Here is a 20,270-nt window from a genome sequence, read left to right as displayed (position 1 = left end):
GCACTATGAAATCTAATTAAGCTTTTGAGGTTTTTTTTCTCTCTGTCATATTTTTTATTGTTGTTTTAGACCCCTGCCTCTATGTTGGGCTTTTGCAGTTCTGTGGCGTTTTCCTTTTTTAGAAAATTTTTTCTTTTCTCTTTTTTTAATTTTAATTTTTTGAACCTATTATTATTTTTTCTACATTTATTCCTTTGTTTGCTTTTCCTGTTCTTCTCCCCTTGCAGTTAATCTTTAATGTATATAAATCTTCTTTATCTACCTCTATTTAACTTTGCATATCTATTCTTTCTTTCTTTTCTTTCCTCTTAACATATTTGTCAGTTTTATTTTCATTGCTTTATTCCCCACTTGGCACCTTGGTTTAATTTTGTTTTCCAGTTTGTGCTTTAGTTAGTTTTGTACTGGTAGATATAACTTTTGGTTTCCTTTGTTTGCTGGGTCAATCTATTGTACTTTATTTTTGTTGGCCTGTTTTGATTTTACTTATGGGTGTATGTATACATTCAGTCACACTTTTTATTGTTGTTATAAACCTCTGCCATGAAATTAAAACACGCTTACTCCTTGGAAGAAAAGTTATGACCAACCTAGATAGTATATTCAAAAGCAGAGACATTACTTTGCCGACTAAGGTCCATCTAGACAAGGCTATGGTTTTTCCTGTGGTCATGTATGGATGTGAGAATTGGACTGTGAAGAAGACTGAGTGCCGAAGAATTGTGGTGAATTTGGACTGTGGTGTTGGAGAAGACTCTTGAGAGTCCCTTGGACTTCAAGGAGATCCAACCAGTCCATTCTGAAGGAGATCAGCCCTGGGATTTCTTTGGAAAGAATGATGTTAAAGCTGAAACTCCAGTACTTTGGCCACCTCATGCGAAGAGTTGGCTCATTGGAAAAGACTCTGATGCTGGGAGGGATTGGGAGCAGGAGGAGAAGGGGACGACCGAAGATGAGATGGCTGGATGGCATCACTGACTCGATGGACGTGAATCTGAGTGAACTCCGGGAGTTGGTGATGGACAGGGAGGCCTGGCATGCTGTGATTCATGGGGTCGCAAAGAATCGGACACAACTGAGCGACTGAACTGAACTGAACTGAAACCTCTGCCTCAGTGTTGGGCTTTTGCTGTTCTGTGGAGTTTTCCTTCCCACCCCCCCGTTTTTGTTCTTCATTTTTTTTCCCTTTTCTCTTTTTTATAATTTTAATTTTTTAAACCTATTATATTTTTTCTACATTTATTCCTTTGTTTGCCTATCCTACTGTTCTATTCCCCTTGCAGTTAATCTTCAATGTATATAAATCTTTATCTACCTCTATTTAACTTTGCATATCTATTCTTTCTTTCTTTTCTTTTCCCCTCAACATATTTGTTAATTTTTTTCTTTCTTTTTTTATTGCTTTATTCCCCACTTGGCACCTTGCTTTAGTTTTCTTATCAAGTTTGTGCTTTAGTTAGTTTTGTTCTTAACTGGTAAATATAATTTTTGATTTCCTTTGTTTGCCAGATCAATCTACTGTACTTTATTTTTGTTGGACTGTTTTGACTTTGCTCATGAGTGTGTATGTATATGTGTATATTCCATTCTTTTAATTATTATTTGCCTGATTTTGTAACTGCGATTTGTCTAGGGTACATCTTTGGTTTCTTGTTTTTGGATATTTGTTTTGCTCTCCCTTAATGCAATAACCAACCACTTGTGGAATCTTCATTCCCGACCAGAGATCAAGCCCTGAGCCTTTGGAGTAGGAGCACTGACTCCAAGACTCTAGTCTTGCTGCTGCTGCTGCTGCTGCTAAGTTGATTCAGTCGTGTCCAACTCTGTGACCCCATAGACGGCAGCCCACCAGGCTCCTCTGTCCCTGGGATTCTCCAGGCAAATACTGGAGTGGGTTGCTATTTCCTTCTCCCAATGCATGAAAGTGAAAAGTGAAAGGAAAGTCGCTCAGTTGTGTCCGACTCGTAGTGACCCCATGGACTGCAGCCTACCAGGCTCCTCCATCAATGGGATTTTTCCAGGCAAGAGTAGGATAGTAATCCTAGGGAGTATCAAATAGTGAGAACTCACACAAGGGAAATCACTTGAATACAAGACCTGGCATCACCCAACCACCAGTAGCACCCAGTGCAGGACACTTCATTTAAACAACAAACAAAACAAAAATACAAAACCAATCATCAGCAGACAGGATTACCACCTCACTCAGCCTTGCCCAACAGAGGAAAAACAAGCAAACAAACAAACAAACAAACTGAGCACAAATCTCACCCTATACGAAGCTGACACAAACCACTGGACCAACCTAAGGAGGGCAGAAACCAAAAGGAAGAAATAATTCAACACTGAAGCCTGGGAAAAGGAGACCTCAAACACAGTAAGTTAAAAAAAAAAAAATGAAAAGGCAGAGAAATACTACACAAATAAAGAAACAAAAGAAACACAGAAGTCCAAATAAATGAAGAGGAAATATGCAAACTAGCTGAAAAAAATTCAGAATATAGTAAAGATGATTAAAAACCTTGAAAATAAAATGGAGAAAATGCAATAATCAAATAGCAAAGACCTAGAAGAATTAAAGAATAAACATACAGAGACAAACAACACAATTACTGAAATTAAAAATACTCTAGAAGGAATCAATAGCAGAATATCTGAAGCAGAAGAATGAATCAGTGAGCTGGAAGATAAAATGGTGGAAATAACTTCTGAAGAGCAGAATAAAGTAAAAAGAATGAAAAGAACTGAGGATAGTCTCAGAGACCTCTGGGACAATATCAAACGCAGCAACATTCGAATTATAGGGATCCCAGAAGAAGAAGAGAAAAAGAAAGGGTATGAGAAAATTTTTGAAGAGATTATAGTTGAAAATTTCCACAACATGAAGAAGAAAATAGTCAATCAAATCTAAGAGGCACCAAGAGTCCCATACAGGATAAAACCAAGGAGAAACATGCCAAGACACATACTAATAAAACTAACAAAGACTAAACACAAAGAATATTAAAAGAAGCAAGAGAGAAGCAACAAGTAACATACAAGAGAAACCCCATAGGCTAACAGCTGATCTTTCAGCAGAAACTCTGCATGCCAGAAGGGAATGGCAGGGTATATTTAAAGTACTGAAAGGGAATAATCTACAACCAAGATTGCTGTACCTAGAAAGGATCTCATTCAAAATTGATGGAGAAATAAAAAGCTTTTCACACAAGCAAAATTAAGAGAATTCAGCACTACTAAACCAGCTTTACAACAAATGTTAAAGGCACTTATATAGTCAAGAAATACAAGAGAAGAAAAAATATCTGCAAAATCAACCCCAACAATTAAGAACATGGCAATAGGAACATATATGTCATTAATTACTTTAAATGTAAATGGGTTAAATGCTCCAAACAAAAGACAGATTGACTGAATGGATACAAAAACAAGACCCATATATACGCTGTCTACAAGAAACCCACTTCAGACTTAAAGACACACATAGACTGAAAATGAGAGGATGGAAAAATATATACCATGAAATGGGAAGCAAAAGAAAGCTGGAATAGCAATCCTCGTATCAGACAAAATAGACCTTCAAGAAGATTACAAGAGATAAGGAAGGACACTACTTCCTTGGATAGATTGTGATCTGTCCAAGAGGAAGCCATAACAATTGTAAATATATATGCACCCAATATAGTAACACCTCAATACATATGACAAACACTACCACATAAAAGGAAAAACTGACAGTAACACAATCATAGTAGGAGACTTTAACACCCCACTCACACCAATGGACAAATCATCAAAACAGAAAATTAATAAGGAGATACAAGTCTTAAATGATATATTAGATGAGTGGATCTCATTGATATGTTCGTGACATTCCATCCAAATCCAAAAGAATACATCTTCTCAAGTGCACATGGAACATTTTTCAGGATAGAGCACATCTTGGGTCACAAATCAAACCTCAGTAAATTTAAGAAAATTGAAATCATATCAAGCATCTTCTCCAACCACAATGCTCTGAGACTAGATATCAATTACAAGAAAAAAACGAAGAGACACAAACACGTGGAGATTAAACAACATGTTTCTAAATAACCAGGTTACTGAAGAAATCAAAAGGGAAATAAAAAAATTTCTAGAAACATGTCATTCTAAAATGACAATGAAAACACAACAACTCAAAACCTATGGGATACAGCAAAAGCAGTTCTAACAGAGAAGTTTATAGCAAGACAATCCTACCTCAAGAAACAATAAAAACATCAAATAGACAACCTAACTTTACACCTAAAGCAACTGGAAAAAGAAGAAGAAAAATACCCTAAAATTTGTAGAAGGAAAAAAATCATAAAGATCTGAACAGAAATAAATGAAAAAGAAATGAAAGAAACTATAGTAAAGATTAATAAAATTGAAAGCTCGTTCTTTAAGAAGATAAACAAAATTGACAAACCCTTAGCCAGACTCATCAAAAAAAAAAAGAGAGAGAGAGAGAGAAGAATCAGATCAACAAAATTAGAAATGAGAAAGGAGAGGTTACAATAGACAATGCAGAAATACAAAGGATTATAAGAGACTATTATGAACAATCATATGGCAATAAAATGGATAACCTGGAAGAAATGGACAGATTCTTAGAAAAGTTCAATCTTCCAAGACTGAATGAGGAAGAAATAGAAATTATGAACAACGTGATTACAAGCACTGAAATTGATGTTGTGGTCAAAAGTCTCTCAAAAAACAAAAGCCCAGGACCAGATAGCCTCACAGGATAATTCTATCAAACATTTAGAGGAGAGCTAATGCCTATCCTTCTAAAACTCTTTCAAAAAATTGCAGAGGAAGGAACACTTCCAAACTCATTCTACAAGGCCACCATCACCCTGATACAAAAACCAGGCAAAGACAACCCAAGAAAAGAAAACTGCAGGCCAATATCACTGATGAACATAGATGCAAAAATCCTCAACAAAATTTTAGCAAACAATTCAGCAACACATTAAAAAGCTCATACACCATATCAAGTTGAGTTTATTCTAGGAATGCAAGGATTCTTCAATATATGCAAATCAATGTGATACACCATATTAACAAATTAAAAGATAAAAACCATGTGATAATCTCAATAGATGCACAAAAAGCCTTTGACAAAATTCAGCACCTATTTTTGATTAAAACTCTTCAAAAAATAGGCATAGAAGTAACCTACTTCAACATAGTAAAAGCCATATATGATAAGCCTATAGTGAACATTATTCTCAATGGTGAAAAACTGAAAGCATTCCCCCTGAGATCAAAATCAAGACAAGGGTGTCCACTTTTGCCACTATTGTTCAACATAGTTCTGGAAGTCCTAGCTACAGCAATCAGAGAAGAAAAAGAAATAAAAGGAGTCCAGGTCAGAAAAGAAGTAAAGCTCTCACTGTTTGCAGATGACATGATACTGTACATAGAAAACCCTAAAGATAGTATCAGAAAATTACTAGAGCTAATCAGTGAATTTAGCAAAGTTGCAGGATACAAAATCAATACACAGAAATCACTTGCATCTCTATATACTAACAATGAAAAATCAGAAAGACAATTAAAGAATCAATCACATTCACCACTGCAACAAAAAGAATTAAATACTAGGAATAAACTTACCTAAGGAGACAAAAGAACTGTACATAGAAAATTATAAGACACTAATGAAAGAAATGAAAGATGACATAAACAGATGGAGAGATATTCCATGTTCCTGAGTAGGAAGAATCAATATTATGAAAATGAATATACTACCAAATGCAATCTAGAAATTCAATGTGATCCCTATCAAATTACCAATGGCATTTTTCACAGAACTAGAACAAAAAATTTCACAATTCATATGGAAACACCAAAGACCCTGAATAACCAAAGCAGTCTTGAGAAAGAAGAATGGAGCTGGAGGAATCAATGTTTCTGACTTCAGATTATACTACAAAGTTACAGTCATCAAGACAGTATGGTACTGGCACAAAAACAGAAATATAGACCAATGGAACAAGATAGAAAGCCCAGAAATAAAGCCATGCACCTATGGGTACCTTATTTTTGACAAAGGAGGCAAAAATATACAATGGGACAAAGACAGCCTCTTCAATAAATGATGCTGGGAAGACTGGACAGCTGCATGTAAAAGAATGAAGTTAGAACAGTTCCTAACACCACACACAAAGATAAACTCAAAATGGATTAAAGACCTAAATGTAAGACCAGAAACTATAAAACTCTTAGGGGAAAACATAGGCAGAACACTAGATGACATAAATCAAAGCAAGATCCTCTATGACCCACCTCCTAGAGTAACGGAAATAAAAACAAAATTAAACAAGTGGGACCTGGTTAAAAAGCTTTTGCACAGCAAAGGAAACTATAAGCAAGGTGAAAAGACAACACTTAGAGTGGGAGAAAATAATAGCAAATGAAACAATTGACAAAGGATTAATTTCCAAAATGTACAAGCAGCTCATACAACGCAATGCCAGAAAAACAAACAACCCAATCAAAAAGTGGGGAAAAGACCTAAACAGATATTTCTCCAAAGAAGACATACAGATGGCTAACAAACACATGAAAAGATGCTCAATACCACTAATTATTCAGTTCAGTTCAGTCACTCAGTCATGTCCGTCTCTTTGCAACCCCATGGACTGCAGCACATCAGGCCTCCCTGTCCATCACCAACTCCTGGAGTTTACCCAAACTCATGTCCGTTGAGTCAGTGATGCCATCCAACCATCTCATCCTGTTGTACACTTCTCCTGCCTTCAATCCTTCCCAGCATCAGGGTCTTTTCAAATGAGTCAGTTCTTTGCATCAGCTAGCCGAAGTATTGGAGTTTCAGCTGCAGCATCAGTCCTATCAATGAACACCCAAGACTGATCTCCTTTAGGATGGACTGGATGGATCTCCTTGCAGTCCAAGGGACTCTCAAGAGTCTTCTTCAACACACAGTTCAAAAACATCAATTTTTCAGTGCTCAGCTTGCTTTATAGTTCAACTCTCATATCCATAGATGACTACTGGAAAAACCATAGCTTTGACTAGACAGATGTTTGTTGGCAAAGTAATGTCTCCACTTTTTAATATGCTGTGTAGGTTGGTCATAACTTTTCTTCCAAGGAGTAAGCGTCTTTTAATTTCATGGCTGCATTCACCATTATTAGAGAAATTCAAAGAAAAACTACAATGAGATATCACCTCATACTGGTCAGAATGGCCCTCATCAAAAAGTCTACAAACAATAAAGGTTGAAGAGGGTGTGGAGAAAAGGGAAAGCTCTTGCACTGTTGGTGGGAATGTAAATTGATACAGCCACTATGGAAGATGATATGAAGATTCCTTAAAAAACTAGGAATAAAAGCACCATATGACCCAGCAATCCCACTCCTAGGCATATACCCTGCTGCTGCTGCTAAGTCACCTTAGTTGTGTCTGACTCCGTGTGACCCCAAAGACAGCAGCCCACCAGGCTCCACCATCCCTGGGATTCTCCAGGCAAGAACACTGGAGTGGGCTGCCATTTCCTTCTCCAGGAGGAAACCAAAATGGAAAGAGACACATATATCCCATTGTTCTTTGCAGCACTATTTACAATAGTGGAAGCAACCTAGATGTCCATCGACAGCTGAATGGATAAAGAAGTAGTGGTACATATACAGAATGGAATATTACTCAGTCATAAAAAGGAATGCCTTTGAGTCTGTTCTGGTGAGGTGGATGAACCTAGAACCTATTATACAGGATGAAGTGAGTCAGAAAGGGAAAGGTATCATATTCTAACACACATACAGAATCTAGAAGAAGGGTACTGAAGAACTTATTTACAGGGCAGCAATGGAGAAACATATAGAGAACAGATGTATGGACATGGGGAGAGGGGAGGAGAGGGTGAGATGTGTGAAAAGAGTAACATGGAAACTTATATTACCATATGTAAAATAGATGGCCAACGGGAATTTGCTGTATGGCTCAGGAAACTCAAACAGGTGCTCTATATCAATCTAGAAGGGTGGAATGGGGAGGAAGATGGGAGGAAGGTTCGAAAGGGAGGGGATATATGCATACCTATGGCTGATTCATGTTGAGATTTGACAGAAAACAACAAAATTCTGTAAAGCAATTATCCTTAAATAAAAAAATAAATTAAAAAAGAAAAAAAAAGATTGCCAGGAGAAATATCAATAACCTCAGATATATAGATAACAACACCCTTATGGCAGAAAGTGAAGAGGAACTTGATGAAAGATGAAAAAGCCTCTTAATGAAAGTGAAAGAGGAGAGTGAAAAAGTTGGCTAAAAACTCAACATTCAGAAAACTAAGATCATGGCATCCGGTCCCATCACTTCATGGCAAATAGATGGGGAAACAGTGGAAACAGTGACAGACTTTTTTTTCTTGGGCTCCAAAATCACTGCAGATGGTGACTGCAGCCATGAAATTAAAGATGCTTGCTGCTTGGAAGAAAAGTTATGACCAACCTAAACAGCATGTTAAAAAGCAGAGACATTACTTTGCTGACAAACATCCATCTAGTCAAAGCTATGGTTATTCCAGTAGTCATGTATGGATGTGAGAGTTGAACCATAAAGAAAGCTGAGCACTGAAGAATTGATGCTTTTGAACTGTGGTGTTAAAGAAGACTCTTTAGATTCCCTTGGACTGCAAGGAGATCCAACCAGTCAATCTGAAAGGAAATCAGTCCTGATTATTCATTGGCAGAACTGATGCTGAAGCTGAAACTCCAATACTTTGGCCACCTGATGTGAAGCACCAGCTCATTGGAAAAGACCCTGATGCTGGCAAAGATTGAAGGCGGGTGGAGAAGTGGACAACAGAGGATGAGATGGTTGGATGGCATCACCAATACGATTGACATGAGTTTGAGTAACCTCCAGGAGTTGGTGATGGACAGGGAAGTCTGGCGTGCTGCAGTCCACGGGGTCACAAAGAATCGGGCATGTCTTAGTGACTGAACTGTATTGAGAATGCTTTACCCCAACCCCCAATGGCTAACTGGCTGAGTGTTTACAGTTAAAGTGAAAGTTGCTCAGTTGTGTCTGATTTTTGTGACCCCATGGACTATACTGTCCATGGAATTCTCCAGGCCAGGATACTGGAGTGGGTAGCCTTTTCCTTCTCCAGGGGATCTTCCCAACCCAGGGATCAAACCCAGGTCTCTTGCATTGCAGGTGGATTCTTTACCAGCTGAGCCACAAGGGAAGCCCAACAATACTGGAGTGGGTAGCCTATCCCTTTTCCAGTGGATCTTCCTGACCCAGGAATTGAACTGGGGTCTTCTGCATTGCAGGCAGATTCTTTACCAACTGAGCTATCAGAGAAACCCTGTTAGAAAAAGCCTGTCTCTCCTGAAGGTGGGACTCTGGGTAAGGCCTTCAGAACTGACAGAGATGATTTGGGTTGTAATTAAGATCCTCCCACCCCCATCCCTTTCAGACAGCTTTCCTTTTTGGCCCTGGAAGAAAGACCTTCTGGGCAGGAGTAAATACCATTCATTCCTTCTTGATAGATAAGAAGAAATAGACACAGAGAAATGTCTCAGTAGATTATTATTCTACAGTAAATTCTCAATAAATCACCATGCTACACATGTGAAATACCTTTGCTATTAAAAATAAACTCAAGAGAATAAAATGAAATAGTATGTAAGAAATGTTGCTTTCTTTTGTTTCTTCACTGTTTGTAGGGCATGGAGGTGAAAAATTATATTTCCTGGATGTAGGTGAGGTTCACAGTTAAAAAAAGGAGAGAGCAAAAGTGTTATCAGAGTGAGAGGAGTTACAGAGGAAATACCTCTCTCTTTTTCAGATCTGTGAGTTTGCTGACTCCTCCCCTCCCTCTGAACTTCTAAATAAGGTGTGTGTCTTCGGAGTTCCTGAAAATAAGCCAGCTGTCTGCAGAGTATTTAAAGAACTCAAAGGAATATTTCTAAGTTATGACGATCTCCTCCAAAAAGGGAGGCAGAGATTAAGGAGCTGCTGAGTTTACATCATGGATGCATGATTCACTGACTCTTCTTTTTATTTTAAAACCACACTTAATTGTTAAATTTTTATTTACTTATTTATATTTGGCTGTGCTGGGTCTTCATTCCTGTACTTAGGCTTTCTCTAGTTGTGGCGAGAGGCGGCTACTCTAGTTGCAGTGCTCGGGCTTCTCATTCGGTGGCTTCTCCTGCTGTGAAGCACAGGCTCTAGGTATGTGGGCTTCAGCAGTTGGAACATGCAGGCTCAGTAGTTACAACTTGAGGTCTCTAAAGCACAGGCTTAGTAATTGTGGCACACGGGCTTAGTTGCTCCCAGGCATGTGGAATCTTCCTGGACCAGGGATTGAACCTGTGTACCCTGCATAAGCAGGTGAATTCTTATCCACGGAGTCACCAGGGAAGTCCCTGACCCTTCTTCTTAAAATACCCGATAGAGTAGAGCCTAGAAGAGTTGAGAATACATGATTGGACCAGATCCTGCTAAAATCTACACATTCTCCGAATGTAGGTATGCAGAGGAGAATTTTGTTTAAGAACATTGGTGTTAGAGAAAGTTTTCCCTGTTGCTCTTTTATTAACTGTGTGAACTTTGTGCCAGGGATTTCTTAAGCTTCAGGTTCCTTGTCTTTGTTGTTGTTGCTGTTCAGTTGCTAAGTCATGTCTGACTCTTTGCAACCCCATGAACTGCAGCACACCAGGCTTCTCTGTCCTTCACCATCTCCCAGAATTTGTTCAAATTTATGTCCATTGAGTCGGTGATGCCATCTAACCATCTCATCCTCTGTCACTCGCTTCTCCTCTTGCCCTCAATCTTTCCCAGCTTCAGGGTCTTTTCCAATGAGTCAACTCTTCGCGCATCAGGTGACCAAAGTATTAGAGCTTCAGCTTCAGCATCAGTCCTTCCAATGAATATTCCTTTAGGACTGACTGGTTTAATCTCGTCTGTAAAACAGAGATAATAGCAGCATCTTCCTCATAGGTTAAGAGTATGGATGCGAAGTTGGACTGTTCAGGCTCTATTAACTATGCTCTGGGTGAGCTTGGGTAGTCCTTTACCTTTCCCACCCACTTTCCCCATATGGAGCTACACTTAACAACTGGAAATAGCTTATAGTATTGCTATGATACTTCAATAAATTAAGAGAAGTAAAATATTTAGAGCAGTGCATATCAGATATTAGAGCTCAGGAAATGTTAATTCTTCATAATGTTTTTAGCAGCAGGAATGAAATTGGGGGAGCCAATGTCAAAATGCCTGTAGTCTAGTAGATGAGCTGCTAGCAGATGCCCAGTACTATGGTGGATCCCAAGGAGATGCAAGGTGCAGGACTATCTTAAATGCATGAGTTCTTTGTCCAGAAAGGTTCTTTGGACAGGTATTTATACCTCACTTATAGACTGATGCTCCTAATCCAGTCATTAATGAATAAATCCATTAGCCTAAGACAGTGAGTTGATTATCTATTGCTACATAAAAGCAACCCCTAAAGTTAGTGACTTAGAACAATAACTATCATTTATTATTTTTCCTGATATTTTGGGTTGACTGCGTTGGTTTTGCTTCACATAGTATTGGGAGAGGCTGCAGTTATCTGGAGGGGTCACCGGGGTGGGAGGTCCAAGATGGCTCATTCACCTGGGGCACAGTCAGTGTTGGCTGGGAGCTCAGCTAGGGGTGCCAAACAGAACCTCACTCCTCCTCCATATACCCTTTCCTTGTGGCTTTGGCTGCTTGTAGCATGTATCTGGGTTCCAAGCAGTAAGAAGTGGAAGCTGCTAGTTCCCTTAAGAAGTGGGCTCAGAAGTTGCAGAGTGTCACTTCTGCAGCCTCCTATTACTCAAGCCCATCACAGGGCCAGACAGATTTAAATGGAGGAGAAATAAACTCTACCTCTTGATATAAGAAGTGGTTATCAGAGATAGGAAGGGGCAGTCTTTGTAAACTAGCTATGTGTAATTTATTGCTACATAACAAACTATCTCAAAACATGGCAGGGTAAATCAATGAGCCTGGGGAATTCCCTGGTGGTCCAGTGGTGAGGACTTGGTGCTTTCACTGCTGTGGCCCAGATTCAACCGCTGTTTGGGGATCTAAGATCCAATAAGCCTTGCAGTGAGGCCATAAATAAATAAATAAAACAATGGACATTTATCATCTCACAGTTTCTGAGGGTCAGGGATCTGGGGATGGCTGAGCTGAGTGGTTTGATTTCAGAGCCTCTTATGATGTTGCAGTCAAGTTGCAGTTTCTGAAGGGGCTAGAGTATCCACTTCTAAACTCACTCCTGTGGTGGCTGGCAGGAGGCTTCAGTTTCTTGCCTTAGAGTTCTCTCCGTAGGGCTGCTCATCATACAGTTCCCTGCAGTATGAGTGATCTAAGGAAAGATAGAGAGCAGGAGAGGGAAAGGGAGAAGGACAGGGAGAAGCAGAGTGAGAAAGAGACAGGGCCAACTTGAAAGAGAAAATCTCAAGGCAGGAACTGCGATCTTTTATACCGTAATATTGGTAGTGATGTACTGTTGCTTCTACTATATGCTACTGGTCATACAGACCATACCTGGTAGAGTGTGGGAAGGGCCTGCAAAAGGTATAGCTTGGAGATTTCTGGGGATCATGTTAGAGGCTGCTTACCCCCCTAGTTCACAAGGGTGCTGTGCATGAGAAGCTTCTCAGGAACTTGTTAAATATGTAGATCTCTTGGCTAAGATTCCAACGTGAACTACATTTTGGGAAACTTTGACCATATACCAGGGCTTTAATGTTGTTGACTGCGTGATGTTCAAAGGGCAGTTAATTGTCTGGTACAAGCACACATTTACACCTGTATATAAGTAGATGTGGGTTTCTCTTCTGCTCCCAGAGGTTTGAACTCTTACTGAACATGCAGACATTTAGGTTGTTTGAAGTGTGTGGCACTGACCGATACATGATTTTTTGGTTTTGTGTTCTTCTGTGAATTCTGCTTATTTTTGATTTTCCCTAGTCAAAATCCTGCTATTGATGGACATACATGTTCTTGAAGGTAAATATCTATATCAGTGGCTACTTACCTGCAGATACTCATCACGTACATATGTACATTGATGATGTCACTACCACTGGATTTCATGAGCATCCCAAGTAAGACAGTTCCTAATCTTCTGGTTTCAGTCTTATCACCATCAGGAAGCCCTCCACCTGTATTTGGATTTATCCCCTCCACCTTCCCTCCCTTCTTCCTTCTTTTCCTCCCTCCATTTTAGTCAACAGAATGTCTGTGGATTCACCTTTTGGGCTCTCTGCTTCGCTCACAATGATTCTTCCTTCTCTTTTGCTTCCTCTTCTGTGTTCCCCCTAGCTGAATTTGAACCATAGCTCTGACTGTCTAAACTTAGTAAATTGGGTCATTTGGACATTTGATTCAAGTTGGGCAATTTGATTCCTCCCCTGGTATTTGGAATTGGGACCAAAGGAGAGACAACAAAGGGTTCTTTTTGCATGGCTGAACTCTTGGCCTATAGACACAAAATCTGTGGTGGAACTGAGTCCCTTCACCACCACTCTTCTCTTTTGTTGTGTAGGCTGATAACAGAAAAGTCAGTCTTAGTGATTAAAGAGCAAAGCAGATGTAGGGGTGAGTGGGTGATGGAATGTGGGAAAGAGTGACCTTTGGATTCCAGATGGATTTCCATTTCCTAAATCAGTCTCTCCCTGGGTCTTGGCTTGGATTCCATGAGCTTCCGATGTATGCTTATAATATGCACCCCATCTCCCTACCCTTTTAAACGGATGCCAGCTCCTATAGATTTCTGTTACTTGATTGTTAATACAACCCATCTGTATAGGCACTAAGGCTATACTTACAACCAGGTGAGTTCAGGCATTGAAAGATTCTGAATGCAACCTGTAGAACAAAAGCTGCATGGACAAAAGGTGGTGGGACATCCAGGAGAGATTTCTCACTTCACCTGGGAGTACTGGCAAAGGTTTCACAGAGCAGGTGAAATTTAAATTGGGCTTTGAAGTACGGTAAGAGTTTGCTCAGAATGATAAGGGCCTAAGTCTGACATATCTAATTGGTGTGTACAGGAATAAGGGAGAGCAACCTAGAAACTGGAGATGTCATTTGATACCAGAAAAGTTAAGGGTTTCTTATGCCATGCTAAAAATAACAAGGTGTATTTTCAAATGAGAAATGAAGATAATCTAAAGCATAATTTGGAAACAATTGGTCTGGAATATCTCCTCATTATGAATTCATTTGCTATGCACTGTAACAGAGCTAGTCCTTGTAAATGCATTCGGAATTCAAATGACTCTCACATATACCTTCTATAAGGTTTGGCCTACATTTTAGAGGAAGTTACTGGAAACCATCCATAATCTTTCATGCTGGTTCTAATATTTCTGTGGCATGGCAGAGGCATTAAAAAGGAAGACCTTCACATATCATGTTTGGCTCAGGCTGATGTTAATTAGAAACAAAAGCAATTTGTGTTTAATTTAATGGTAGTGGGAGATTCATTATACTGTCCTTTGGTCAGACACAGTGCAATGAAGGTAGATTTCTGTGTTATTTTTATCTCTCTTTCCTTTTCCTTTGTCTGTCAAAGCTATGGTTTAATGTATTTCCTGGAAATTCTGACTTTTCATTTTCTCTTTCATTTGATTTTTTCTTATATTATCACTGTTACATTTGACATTTAATTATTTTCTACTTCTAAACTTCATTTGTTTGTTTTTGCGTCCTATAACTATACATTTCCAATCATCTTTATGGTGAGCAAAGTCAATTATGGATTTTTCAGGTGATGGTAGCTGGGTTACTAGGTCACGTGGACTCTTAAGTTTTCACCTTCTTCTTCCTGTTGCTGTTTTTTAACCCTTCCCTGCTCACTAATATATTCACTGATAATTACCCTGGAATGAAGGGGGAAAAAGAACTCGAACAATTAAAATTTGGTGATTTTTGGACAAATTCTTTAAAAGGCTGGTTGGGGAAGGATTTGAAACTCCAGTTAAAAGGAAGAACTCTGTCATTAGAGCTGATTTTCCTGGGAATACTGACTTTTCTGGATTAGAATAATAGGTTGTGGAAGGAAAGGCTAACAGTATTCTAAGGACTAACCCAGTTTTTTAATACCTACTTTTTGGAGGTAACAAGATTTCAGGGCCCTCAGGCTCTTCTCTGAAGTTTTAGGAAGCTGTAAGAGAAGTTTTTTTTTTTTTTTTTTTTTTTAAGAAGATGTGTCTTCTAGACTGGGCTTCCTGATGGCTCAGTGGTAAAAAATCCACCTGCAGTGCAGGAGACTCAAGAGATATGGATTCAATCCCTGGGTCAAGATGATCCTCTAGAGGAAGAAATGGCAACCCATTCCGGTATTCTTGCCTGGAGAATTCCATGGACAGAGGAGCTTGGTGGTCTATAGGCCAGTGGGGTCACAAGAGTTGGACATAACTGAGAGACTGAGAGTGCACTCACATCCTCTACACGATTTCATGGGATAACTTGATTCTCAAATTGGGAGAGCAGTACCACCAGAACCCTGACTCTCTTTACTGAAAGGTAGATGCACATAGTACAGCTTTTGTACCCATGGATATGCATTCTAGTCCTTGGCCTGCTATTAATTAGCTATGTGATAACAACAGAAGCAATACAAATAATAAAAATATCCTGATGGTTTATTGTGCTGTTGTTACATGCCAGACACTCTTATTATGCTTTGCTCTTGCAAAAACCCTATGAAATAGGAAAAATTAATATCTCTACTTCATTTATAGGGAAACCAAGAGAGAGAGGGATTATATAGTTTGCCGGAGGTTACCTGGTAGGTAACTGGCAGGAATGTAACCCCGAAGCCTTTGTTCTTAACTGCTGAGTTATATGTTCTCCCAACACTCAATTGCCTAGTCTATTTGTTCTTACAAAAGGGAAATTCGTGATTGTTCTGACACCATCCTCCTATTGCAGAGGATCAAATGAGAGTGTGAAAGGGAAAATGTTTTGAAGACTATAAAGCCCCAGAAAAATACAAACAATTATTAAGATGGACAGGCTGAAAGAGAGAAAGAGAGAAGGAAGGCTCCCTGGAGTGAGAATTAGAGTTTGACCTTCAATAGAAGGGCTGCTGTCACTGAGCTGACAGCCCAAGCTGGGAGCCTGGGTCCCTTCTTCCACAGCTGTCAGAATGGCAAGGGCAGGGGACAGACGCCAGGCCTGGGCATCCAGGCGTGAGTGGCAAGGCCCCTTTCACCAGAGGCTCTGGGCAGATTCACTCGGAGCTTGACCTTTTGAATGTAAAACACTTGTCAGGTTGCCAAGTAGCAGCCAGTCAGGGGGTGGATTCAGCCAGGAGAAGAATATTCCTGTGGCTGTTCCAGGGATGCTCTCTCTCTGGACCCTATGACCACAGGGTCTCTTTTGAAAAGAAGTGGCCTCTACAGAGCTTGAGGTATACTTGGAAATTGAAATCTCTTTAGTATCAGGTTGGTGTTTCTCAAGTTTTAAAAACCATGCCTCCATTTTATAAATGTAATACATTCTGTAGTTTGTATTATAAAAAATAGTTTTATAGTTTTCATTTTCTAGCCATAGACCTGTGTGGTTTATTTGAATGTTTTTAAATTATCCACAGCCGCTTCAAGTCTGGTTAGTCTCTATAGGTGTGGTTCAAGGGGAGGAAACGTTTGTTCTCTTGATTTAAATAGTGTGTTTACTGAAATGTCTCAGTTGATCCATTTGGAGCAGAGGTTGGCACAAGAGAGCCTGTGAAAATCAAAATTGCGGGTTGTTTTGTAAACTTGTTATTGGTGGAATAGCTTTCCTTTAGGAATCAGAAACCAGAGAGGTCTAACGTGAGAAGTTAGTAATTTATGTATTTACAGTCACTGACTACCTAGAATGTGCATTCACATCATGTTATTTAAATGTTTACAGTTAGGTACATGTAAAATGGCTGCAAATTCCTCCCATTCCAGATTGCATTCCTCTTTGCTCATCCTTCCATCAAGAGATGATAGAGTCTATTTCTTTAACTCTTGAATTTGGGCTTTCTGTATGACTTTTTTTTGTCAAAGAAACTTTAAGAAATCTGATGCAAGCAGAGGCCTGAAAACTGCTTGTGCTTTGGGCTTTTCCTTTTCTCACTGCTGGGAGCCTTTTTGCCACCACTGACAAAACCCAGATCAGCCTCCTCCAAGATGAAAACACATGGGACAAAAGACAAGAGGCCCAGAGGAGGCCCCTACACTGAGTGTTCTGCCAACCACCAGACATGTGAGTGAACTACCCTGCTTTAGTCTGTTTCAGCTGCTACAATGAAATACCAGAGACTGAGTGGCTTTATAAACAACAGACATTTATTTCTTACATTCCTGAAGACTGAGAATTCTAAGATCAAGGTGTTGACAGATTCAGTGTCTGCTGAGAGCCTGGTTCATAGTCATATTTTGGCTATATCCTCACATAGCCAGTGGAAGGAACAAGGGAGCTCTCTTGTGGTCTTGAAAGTGAAGTTGTTTAGTTGTGTCTGACTCTTTGCAACCCCATGGACTGTAGCCTACCAGGCTTCTCTGTCCATGGGATTTTCCAGGCAAGAGTACTGGAGTGGGTTGCCATTTCCTTCTCCAGGGGATCTTTCTGAGCCAGGGATCAAACCCAGGTCTCCCGCACTGCAGGCAGAAACTTTACCCTCTGAGCTTTGTGGTCTTGTGGTGTTGTGATCTGTAATAAATATATATTTGATCTCTGTCCTGTTCCTGGCACAGAGCTCCTAAGACCCTTGAAATTTCCTAAGTGATGTGAACACACTTTTCAGCCACACCTGAATTTATGTTAATGAGGCCACTTTTGGATAGCCCTTAAGGATGGGGGCTGGTTGCCAAGGGAACCATTAGAGCATTAGAGGACTGGAACTTCCAGCCTCCCTTCCCACCTCTCTACCTCTGGGGAAAGGAGAGAGGCTGGAGATTGATTTCAATCACCAATCACCAATGATTTAATCAACTGTGCCTATGTAACAAAGCCTCTATTAAAATCTAAAAGTGTAATAGCGACCTTCTCAGCCTGAACCCTAAGGGTGATGGGCCCTTCCCTCTTCCCTCCCTGGCACCAGCCGTCGCATCAGGGCAGGCAGGAGCTCCACTCCGGGGACACAGTTCCCTTATTGGTCACGAACTAAGTGGGCTGTGGGCTGAGCCCACTGCCTCGCCGCCTCAGATAGCGATCCCGGTAAAGGGGGTGTCAGTTGCCTCCACGGGCCACCTGCAGGCCCATGGAGAGCTGGAGGAGGACATTGCTAGAGCTGCCCGTGCTTCCTCACACTGGCGACTTTCTGATGTCGCATTTGTCCAGTCAGGGTGTAATAGTGGTGAGGCAGGCACTGAACTATAGCAGCCCCGCTGAGCCATTGATTGGTGCTGCAGCGGGCCCCTCCCCCAAGCAAGGACCGTTAGTGAGCAACTGTCAACCCGCAGTGGTTAGTGGTTCTGCTCAGCCATTGGTCAGCACCACAGTGGCCCCGCCCCCTCCCACTCTTCTATATAAGAGGAGCCCGACTGAGGCGACTTAGCGGCAGCAGCGAACTGAGGGAGATGATTTTCCAGATGTTAATTTGCCATTTTCTCAGTCAGCTAGCTTTCTGATAAAAGTTGTTATTCTTGTTCCAACAACTTAGCTCCTAATTTGCTGGCCTGGCCTGTGGTGAGCAGAATGAACTTGGGCTCAGTAACAAAAGGATGAGGCTCAAAGATTCTCCAGGTTGATGAACAAGAATGTACCTACATGCCCAGAGGGCAGTGTACTCCACACTCCTGTGGGGACAGAAACACCTGTGTTTGGTACCCTTCTGGCCTTATGTATCTCTCTTCATCTGGCTCTACATTCACATCCTTAATAGTCTTTGCAATAAACCAGTAGCCTAGTAAGTATTCTGTTTTTCTGAGTTCTGTGAGCCACTGTGGCAAATTAATCAAACTTGAGAACCTCTAATTTATAGCCAATCTGTTGGAAGTACAGGAAACAACTGAATTTGAGCTTAGCATCTGAATGAGACTGGGGGTGGGCAGGGTACAGTTTTGTGGTACTGAGCCCTTTAACCATAGGATGTTTACTCCAGGTAGATGGTATCAGAATTGAGCCAAATTTAGGGGGCCAGGCTGGTGTCACAGAATTGCTTGGTGTGGAACCCCCCACACATATGGTGTTAGAAGTGAAGTCAAATGAAGTGTAGATGTGAAAGGAGACACTCGGGAGTTTTATCCCTGAAAATGTTTCTTTTTGAAGGGCAGTGATCCCAGTCATGAGGGTCTACCCTCAAGACATAGTCACTCTAGAGACCCCACCCCCAAATACCATCACATTGAGGATTAGGTTTCAGCATATGAATTTTGAGGGGACACCATTCAGTCTAGGGTATAGCCTAAAACCTCCAGTCCCAGCCAAACTGCCAGTTAACAGTAGAGATTTGCCAACCTGGCCTTATATCAGAACTGCCCAGTAGATCCACAAAATCATGATATATAATATTTACTGCTTTAATAATAAGGACTTACCTGGTGGCTCAGACGATAAAGTGTCTACCTACAATGCCAGAGACCCAGGTTTGATCCCTGGATCAGGAAGATCCCTTGGAGAAGGAAATGGCAACTCACTCTAGTACTCTTGCCTGAAGAATCCCATGGATGGAGGAGTCTGGTGGGCTACAGTCCATGGGATTGCAAAGAGTCGGACACGACTGAGCGACTTCACTTTCACTATTGTTATATAGTAAGGGCTTCCCACGTGTTGCTAGCGGTGAAGATCCCACCTGCCAATGCTGGAGACACTGGAGAGGCAGGTTCGATCCCTGGGTTGGGAAGATCCCTTGGAGGAGGGCATGGCAACCCCCTGCAGGATTCTTGCCTAGAGAATCCCATGGACAGAGGAACCTGGTGGGCTACAGTCCATGGGGGTCACAAAGAGTTAGACATGACTGAAGCAACTTAGCATGCACACATTCATGCACTATGTAGCAAAGATGATACAAACTCATATTTCAGTCCCAATCATTAATTTATTAGAAATATTGGAAAATTAAGGCCATGGGACTGGCCCTCCATTTTGTAACTGAAGTTTTATTGGAATACTGTTCTTTGCAATACATTTTTTTCTAGCTTTATTGCTATATGATTGATATATAATATTGTTTTAGCTTAAGGTGTGCATATGGTTATTTGATACATTGAAAAAAATATTACAATAGGGTTGGTTAACATGAT

The 20,270-nt window shown here is 40.5% G+C and overlaps 1 long non-coding RNA gene across 1 annotated transcript; it reads right to left on the bottom strand.

The window, feature by feature from the left end:
* Positions 1-405: 405 nt before the first annotated feature.
* LOC120864377 lies at positions 406-1,142 on the bottom strand. The gene is made up of 2 exons (XR_005721182.1): positions 1,106-1,142; positions 406-536 (listed from the first exon to the last, which is right to left on the bottom strand). It is a non-coding gene; the product is annotated as an uncharacterized LOC120864377 (long non-coding RNA).
* Positions 1,143-20,270: the final 19,128 nt, after the last annotated feature.

Source organism: Oryx dammah, unplaced genomic scaffold (assembly GCF_014754425.2).
Source record: "Oryx dammah isolate SB20612 unplaced genomic scaffold, SCBI_Odam_1.1 HiC_scaffold_5, whole genome shotgun sequence".
NCBI classification, from domain to species: Eukaryota; Metazoa; Chordata; class Mammalia; order Artiodactyla; family Bovidae; genus Oryx; species Oryx dammah.
Note: the sequence above shows the minus strand (reverse complement) of the source record. Positions and strands in the feature narration are given on the sequence as shown.